The sequence below is a fragment of the Rutidosis leptorrhynchoides genome, chromosome 1, assembly GCF_046630445.1.
Source record: "Rutidosis leptorrhynchoides isolate AG116_Rl617_1_P2 chromosome 1, CSIRO_AGI_Rlap_v1, whole genome shotgun sequence".
In the NCBI taxonomy this organism is placed as follows: Eukaryota; Viridiplantae; Streptophyta; class Magnoliopsida; order Asterales; family Asteraceae; genus Rutidosis; species Rutidosis leptorrhynchoides.
In genome coordinates, this window is record NC_092333.1 from 371941795 (window position 1) to 371949889 (window position 8095).

Genomic DNA, 8095 nt, shown 5'->3' on the forward strand with positions numbered 1-8095 from the left:
AATCACGTTAAATAGCATTAATCTAGGTTATACAAGCATAATATACTAACAATTTAACTCTAATTACACTAAAAATTATCAAAATCAAATTAGGACAAATATTTGTAATTATCACAAAAATTAGGAAATTTATGAGTTTAGGGGTGAAATTTTTACCTTTCTGCTTCCCCATCTGAGAAAAGACATGATTATAGCGGATTATTGTGACGAATTTCGTTGATTTTGGTGAAAAATTGGTGAAATTCTATGATTATTGTGACGAGAGTCGTGTAATTTGATTTTCCATAGCTACATAAGCGTAACCTCGATTCTTCAATAATTTTTCTTCTAAACATATGAACGGTCCTTCTCTGCATAGAGTAACAAATTCGGTATTTGAATATGTTTGATTGTTCGAACATTTACCTTCGTGTGACCATTTTCCGCATTTATGACATCTTTCAAGGTGTCGTGCTCTTCTTTTTGTTGTGGATTTTGATTTTTCTTTACCAAAATGTGTCTTATGATGATTCTTCCTGAGTTCTTCCTCACTTTGTCCATTTTTCCTCTTATGAATGATACCAGTTCACTCGGGAAGGAGTTATTATTACGTGTAGTAATCATAGCGTGTAGTAGTAAACCATAGTTCAGATCAAAGAAATTCTTCATCTCGTAAAACCTAAAAAAAATAAAAATTCAGAATGGGGGAGGAAGACTAGTTCTTTAGGGTCTGCTAGGAAAAGACCATGCGGATTCCATTTTCGAAAACTACACGAAAACAGAATATCTAACTCTAACAGAAATTCATATTACCCTTAAAAGATTCGAATCTTCCCACACTTAGTTAGCTGTGGTGTCAAAATTGTGATTAACTTCATCTTCAACTTCCATTAGATTATCTATGTAATGTTTAACTCTGTGACCATTAACCTTAAATTTAATCCCATTTGAATTTATTAACTCTATTGTTCCGTATGGAAAAACTCTTTTGACTATGAATGGTCCAGACCATCTTGATTTCAATTTTTCAGGAAATAGCTTGAATCGTGAATTGAAAAGAAGAACTCTGTCTCCTTCTTTAAACTCTTTTGAACTTCTGATTCTTTGATCATGCCATTTCTTCGTTTTCTCCTTATAGATTAACGAATTTTCATATGCTTCATGTCTTAATTCCTCTAATTCGTTTAACTGACTTAACCGTAGACGTCCAGCTTCATGTAAATCAAGATTACATGTCTTCAAAGCCCAAAATGCTTTGTGCTCAATTTCTACTGGAAGGTGACATGCTTTTCCTTAAATGAGTTTAAAAGGTGTGGTGCCAATTGGAGTTTTGTTGGCTTTTCTAAAAGCCCAGAGTGCATCCTCTAATTTCATGGACTATTCCTTCGAATTTGATCCTACGGTTTTCTCTAGAATATGTTTTAAAGCTCGGTTGGTATTTTCAAATTGTCCACTTGTTTGTGGATGATAAGCGGTTGAGATTTTATGAGTTACTCCATATCTTTTGAGAACTTTCTCAAGTTGATTATTACAAGAATGAGTACCCCAATCACTTATTAAAGCTTTCGGTGTTCTAAACCTTGGAAAAAGATATTTTAAAAAGTTGACTACAATTCGTGCATCGTTAGTTGAGAGAGCTTGTGCTTCCGCCCATTTAGATACATAATCAATGGCAACGAGAATGTAGAGATTATTATGAGATTTTGGAAATAGACCCATAAAGTCAATACCCCAAACGTCAAATACTTCACATACTTGAATGATATTTTGTGGCATTTCATCACGTTGACTTATTTTTCCGGCCCTTTGGCATGCATCACAGGATTTACAAAGAAGGTGTGCGTCTTTGAAAATTGTAGGCCAATAGAATCCAGCGTCATAAACTTTTCTTGCTGTAAGTTGAGGCCTATAATGCCCTCCTGTTGGTCCTGTGTGCCAATGGTTTAAGATTTGACTAGCTTCATTTCCGAATACGCATCGGCGTATTATTCCATCGGGACAACTTTTAAATAAATGTGAATCTTCCCAAAAATAGTGTTTATATCACTAAAGAATTTCTTTCGTTTTTGGTATGACAACCCTTTTTCAAGGAATCCACATACTAAGTAGTTTGCATAGTCTGCAAACCATGGAATTTCACTATAATCGATTGTCAATAGATATTCATCAGGAAAGTTATCTTGTATGGCCGATTCATTTAGAACTTCTAATTCAGGATTTTCAAGACGAGAAAGATGACCAGCTGCGAGATTTTCTGTTCCCTTTTTATCTTGGATTTCAATATCGAACTCTTGTAAGAGTAAGATCCAACGGATTAATCGTGGTTTGAAATCTTGTTTCAAAAATAGGTATCTAAGAGCAGAATGGTCGGTATAGACCACCGTTTTAGCTAGAACGAGATATGAACGAAATTTGTCAAAAACAAAGACAATAGCAATGAGTTCTTTTTCAGTAGTTGTGTAATTCGTTTGTGCTCCTTGTAACATCTTACTAGCGTAATAAATAGGTTGAAATCGTTTTTCAATCCTTTGTCCTAAAACGGCTCCCATTACAAAATCACTTGCATCGCACATGAGTTCAAATGGTAGATTCCAATTTGGAGTTATCATGATCGATGCGTTAGTGAGTTTTTATTTAAGAATATTAAAAGGTTTGATGCATTCATTCGAAAAGATGAATGGAGCATCCTTTTCTAGGAGTTTATTCATAGGAGTGGCAATTTTAGAAAAATCTTTTATGAAACGTCGGTAAAAACCGGCATGCCCTAGAAAACTCCTAACTCCTCTAACATTGGGGGGATATGGAAGTTTAGCAATTACATCTACTTTAGCTCTATCCACTTCAATTCCTTTCTTTGAAATTTTATGACCAATAACGATGCCTTCTTTAACCATGAAATGGCATTTCTCCCAATTAAGTACTAGATTTGATTATTCGCACCTAATAAGCATTCGTTCAAGATTAACTAGACATGTTTCCAAAGTATCACCGAAGACTGAAAAGTCGTCCATGAAAACTTTCACGCATTCTTCTATCATGTCGTGAAAAATCGCCATCATGCACCTTTGAAAGGTTGCAGGGGCGTTGCAAATTCCAAATGGCATGCGTTTGTAAGCAAAAGTACCATAAGGGCACGTGAATGTGGTTTTCTCTTGGTCCTCGGGTGCGATTGGAATTTAAAAGTATCCGAAGAAACCATCAAGAAAACAATAGTAACTATTCTCGGCTAATCTTTCCAACATTTGATCAATGAAAGGTAAGGGAAAGTGATCTTTTCTGGTGGCGTCATTTAATTTTTGATAATCAATACAAACACGCCATCCTGTTACAGTCCTAGTAGGAATAAGCTCATTTTTTTCATTTGTGATGACAGTCATGCCACCCTTCTTAGGTACACATTGAACTGGGCTTACCCATGGACTATCAGAGATTGGATAAATTAAACCTGCATCTAGCAGTTTAATGATTTCTTTCTTAACAACATCTTGCATATTTGGATTTAGTCTTCGTTGGCGTTGCACATATGTTTTATGACCTTCTTCCATAAGGATTTTATGTGTGCAATACGAAGGACTTATGCCTTTAATGTCATGAATTTTCCATGCAATAGCTGGTTTATGAGCTTTTAGCATAGAAATGAGTCGAGATTTTTCATTTTCTGTAAGAGAAGACGATATTATTACAGGTAATTCAGATTCACCATGTTAATAAGCGTATTCCAAATGGTTTGGAAGTGGCTTTAACTCTAATATCGGTGGTTCTTCTATCGATGATTTGTATCGATATCTGTCTTCTTCTTTTAGCATTTGAAGTTCTTCTATTCTTGGTTCATATTCATTAGCCATAAGTGTAGCTAACATTTCAGCTTCATCAATTGGTTCAGTCCCTTCTCCTAAAGAACATTCTCTTGTTCCTTGTAATTCTGGAAATTCTTCTAACAATTCTGCATGTGAATCTATAGTTTGAATATAATAACATGTATCATCTGCAGATTGCGGTTGTTGCATGGTTCTATCCACAGAAAAGGTAACACTCTCGTCCTCTATACTTAGGGTCAGTTTCTTACCGAACACGTCTATTATTGCTTTGGCCGTGTTTAAGAATGGTCTTCCTAATATAAGAGGAACTCGAGAATCTTCTTCCATGTCTAGAATAACAAAGTCTACTGGAAATACTAAAGTACCAACTTTAACTAGCATGTTCTCCATTATCCCTCTAGGATATTTTACTGATCGATCGACTAGTTGTATGCTTATTCGTGTTGGTTTTAATTCTCCAAGGTCTAGTTTAGCGTATAGTGAATACGGCATTAAATTTATACTAGCACCTAAGTCTGCCAATGCTTCTATTGAACTATGACTTCTCAGAAAACATGGAATTGTGAAACTTCCTGGATCTGAAAGTTTTTCTGGTAGCTTATTCAACAGCACTGCAGAACAATTAGCATTCATTGTAACGGCCGAGAGTTCTTCCATTTTCTTTCTATTTGTGATTAGATCTTTCAGGAATTTAGCATATCTTGGCATCCCTGAAATCACATCAATGAAAGGAAGATTGACATTTATTTGTTTAAACATATCCAAGAATTTGGATTGCTCAGCTTCAAGTCTTTCTTTTCCCATTTTACTCGGGTAAGGAAGTGGTGGTTGGTATGGTTTAACGTAAGGCTTAGCCTTAACTGTATTATCTTCATTAAACTTTTCAACTACCGGTTCTGATTCCTTTTCTTGCTCAGGCTGTGGTGCCTGTGTAGTAGGAGTAGAATCATCAGAAATTATAAGTATTTTCGGTGGTTTAAGTGTAATACCACTTCTCGTGGTAATGGCTTTAGCTGTTTCATTCCGGAGGTTAGCATTTGTATCGCTAGGTAAACTTCCCGGTTTTCTTTCACCTATCAACCTTGCTAGGTTACTTACTTCTTGTTCCAGATTTTGAATAGAAGCTTGTTGATTTCTAAATGCTTGAGCATTTTGTTCATTGGTTTGTTTCTGAGATGTGAAAAACTGCGTTTGAGATTCAACTAGCTTCGACATCATGTCTTCTACATTTGGCTTTTTATCATCGGTTTGTGGTGGTTTATTTTGAAAATAGGTCTTTGCTGGTTGTAAGTATTATTAGATACTTGTTGATTGCTAGGACCTTGTTGGTTGTTGTATGGAACATTTCGGTTATAATTCTGATTTTGATTGTAGTTTGGTCTTGGCGGTTGATAATTATTCTGATAATTATTTCCAGGCTTTTGGTTCATGTATGAAACATTCTCTCGTTGTTCCATTGTTTGTTCAATACTGAGACAATCTTTCGTCAAATGTGGTCCTCCACACTGCTTACAACTATATCGTATTGCGTGAATATCTTTAGTCATCTTTTCCATTCGTCTCTCGAAATCATCTAGCTTTGCGGAAATGGAATCAAAGTCATGGCTAGAATCAGCTCTAGCCGCTTTAGATGATCTAACGATGTATTTTTCTTGATGCCACTCATGTGAGTGGGAAGCAGTGTTATCAATAATTTTGTAAGCTTCAGTTGCGGTTTTCTTCATAATGGAACCACCAGCTGCTATATCGATGTCTTTTCGTGTAGTAATGTCGCATCCATGATAGAATATTTGTACTATTTGATAAGTGTCTAAACCATGTTGCGGACATCCTCTTAACAACTTTCCAAATCTTGTCCATGCCTCATATAATGTTTCATTTGGCTTCTGTGTGAACGTAACAATTTCTCCTTGAAGTCTCAAGGCTTTAGATGCTGGAAAGAATTGTTTAAGAAATTTTTCAACTAAGACATCCCATGTATCAATCGCCCCTTCAGGTAACGATTCTAACCAATCTTTGGCTTCTCCCTTTAAAGTCCAGGGAAATAACATGAGATAGATATGTTCATCCTCAACTTCTCTGATCTTGAATAGAGTACAGATCCTATTAAAGGTTCGAAGATGTTCATTTGGATCTTCCTTCGGCGCACCACTAAATTGGCATTGATTAGCTACCATGTGTAGGATTTGTCCTTTGATTTCATAATCTGGTGCATTAATGTCTGGTTGGGTAATTGCATGACCTTGGCTAGTGCGTTTAGCCCTCATTCGATCTTCCATACTTAGAGGTTCCGGATTTTCCATGATTGGATTTGTTGAATTTGAATCACTAGAGGATTCTGACTTAATGGTTTCTTCCTCGACAATCTCTGAATGAGTGATTTGTGGTTCAGGAGGAATGATTAGTGGTTTATGATCTCTGAATTGTCCCTGAATATCCTCCGGATTCTCAATTGTGAGGTCGGGTTCAAAAAATGGATTATCGGAAATTTGAATTGGAGTACTTGGTCGACTAGAGGACGATTCTAAAGAAAAATCAACGGCGACAATGTTGGCTAGATGTCTTGATCGAGTTACAGGAGGTGAACGTATGAAAGGTGGTGAACATTTTGCTCGGTGCATTCACTGAATATCCTATTAGTTATAAAAGATAAAAATTATATAAGCTATCAAATTAATAGACTTTTCTGATTTTTCTCATGTTTCGAATAGCCAATAGATGCAGCAGGTAGCCAGGACCCTTTAAATCGGAAGCCCACAACTCGCCACTAACAAATCCAACTATTACTACGAACCAGAAAATTTTGGATGTCTATCAATTTAACCGCTTAAAATAATTTTTGTTCGTCGAAGTTTAAAGAAAATAAAGAAAATTCTATGTCCTAAAAACTAGAGCGTTGAGAAATAAGAAAGAAAAAGAGTGCGTCGAAAAACGTCGAAAAATAAAAAGTTGAAAATAATAAAAAGAAAATAGAGTGTCGAAACTTAAAAGCCTAAAAACTAAAAATTAAAACTTGCGTCTAAAGGTATTAAAGATTAAAAGGAATTCTGTATCCAAAACGGCAATAACTTAATTAGGCACTAAAATCTATTAAATATTAAAGTGATAAGCGACGTTGTAAAATTCTAAAGCGCCTAAATCTTAATCTAAAGAAAAAGTACTTAAGGGATTTTACGGCAAAGCCTAGAAATCTAAAAATATAAAATAACTACGGCAAGAACTAAGTTTACACTAATTACGAACGATAAATATACAAATTACAATTAAACGAAATAAAAAGATACAAAATATAAAAATAAAACTTAAAGTTATAAAAATACAATTTTTATAAATATATTATTTTTATATTATTTATATAAAAGTATTAGTTTTAATAATAATTATTAAACTTAATAATACTAATTAAAACTAAAAATAAAACTAATTTAAACTAATTAATATTTTAATTAAACCCTAATTATAATTAATTATATAATAAAACTAACCCTAATTCGATTCAGTTAATGATCAGACCTGTCTTTTCACCTCATGCGATCTCATGAGGTTTCCTTGTTATGGCCATGCGATTGCATGGAGTCGAGTTCCAGGCCAGATTATGGGCTGCTACTGTACCAGGCCCGTTTAATCTTTTAATTATTTTTTTTACAAAATAATATGTAATACAAAAAAAAAAAAAATTCTTACTTATTAGTTTTAATTTTTAACAAAAGAAAAATAAAATTATAAACTTTTTAATTTTAACTAAACTTAAAAATATAGATATGTATTTTTCTTTTTCTTGTTTTTATATTTTTGTTTTTAATATTTAAAACTTACTATATTTTTACAAAAATGTATTAAAAATAAATTTTTTATAGCGTTTCGCTTTTGGCGTTAAGTGTCCCCGGCAGCGGCGCCAAAAATACTTGATGTGTGATAGGTGTAGTACGAAATAGTTATATTTTGATTGCGAAATACTATTAAATATGCTATAATTTTACACAAGTTATTTATTTATTTATAGAATGGGATATACCTAAACCTTGCTACAACACTTATAGGCAGTGTACCTAATCATATAGTAGTGTAGTTTTAGTAAGTCCGGTTCGTTCCACAAGGATACAACTAAATTTAATGATATATTTATTTTAAACAATATTTGTATATATATATATATATATATATATATATATAAGTAGTATTATTGTTATTATAAAAGGGGGTTTTTACCGTTTAATGACCGGTTTGTCGATTTTATGTCTTAAGTCGCAATTAAAACCTAATGTAAAATATTAAATATGCAAATGACTTAATTTAAA

At 33.7% G+C, this 8095-nt stretch overlaps 1 non-coding gene across 1 annotated transcript; it reads left to right on the forward strand.

The window, feature by feature from the left end:
- The first annotated feature begins 5609 nt into the window (after window positions 1-5609).
- On the forward strand, window positions 5610-5716 carry LOC139886905 (small nucleolar RNA R71). Its single transcript, XR_011772765.1, has one exon. It is a non-coding gene; the product is annotated as a small nucleolar RNA R71 (small nucleolar RNA).
- Window positions 5717-8095: the final 2379 nt, after the last annotated feature.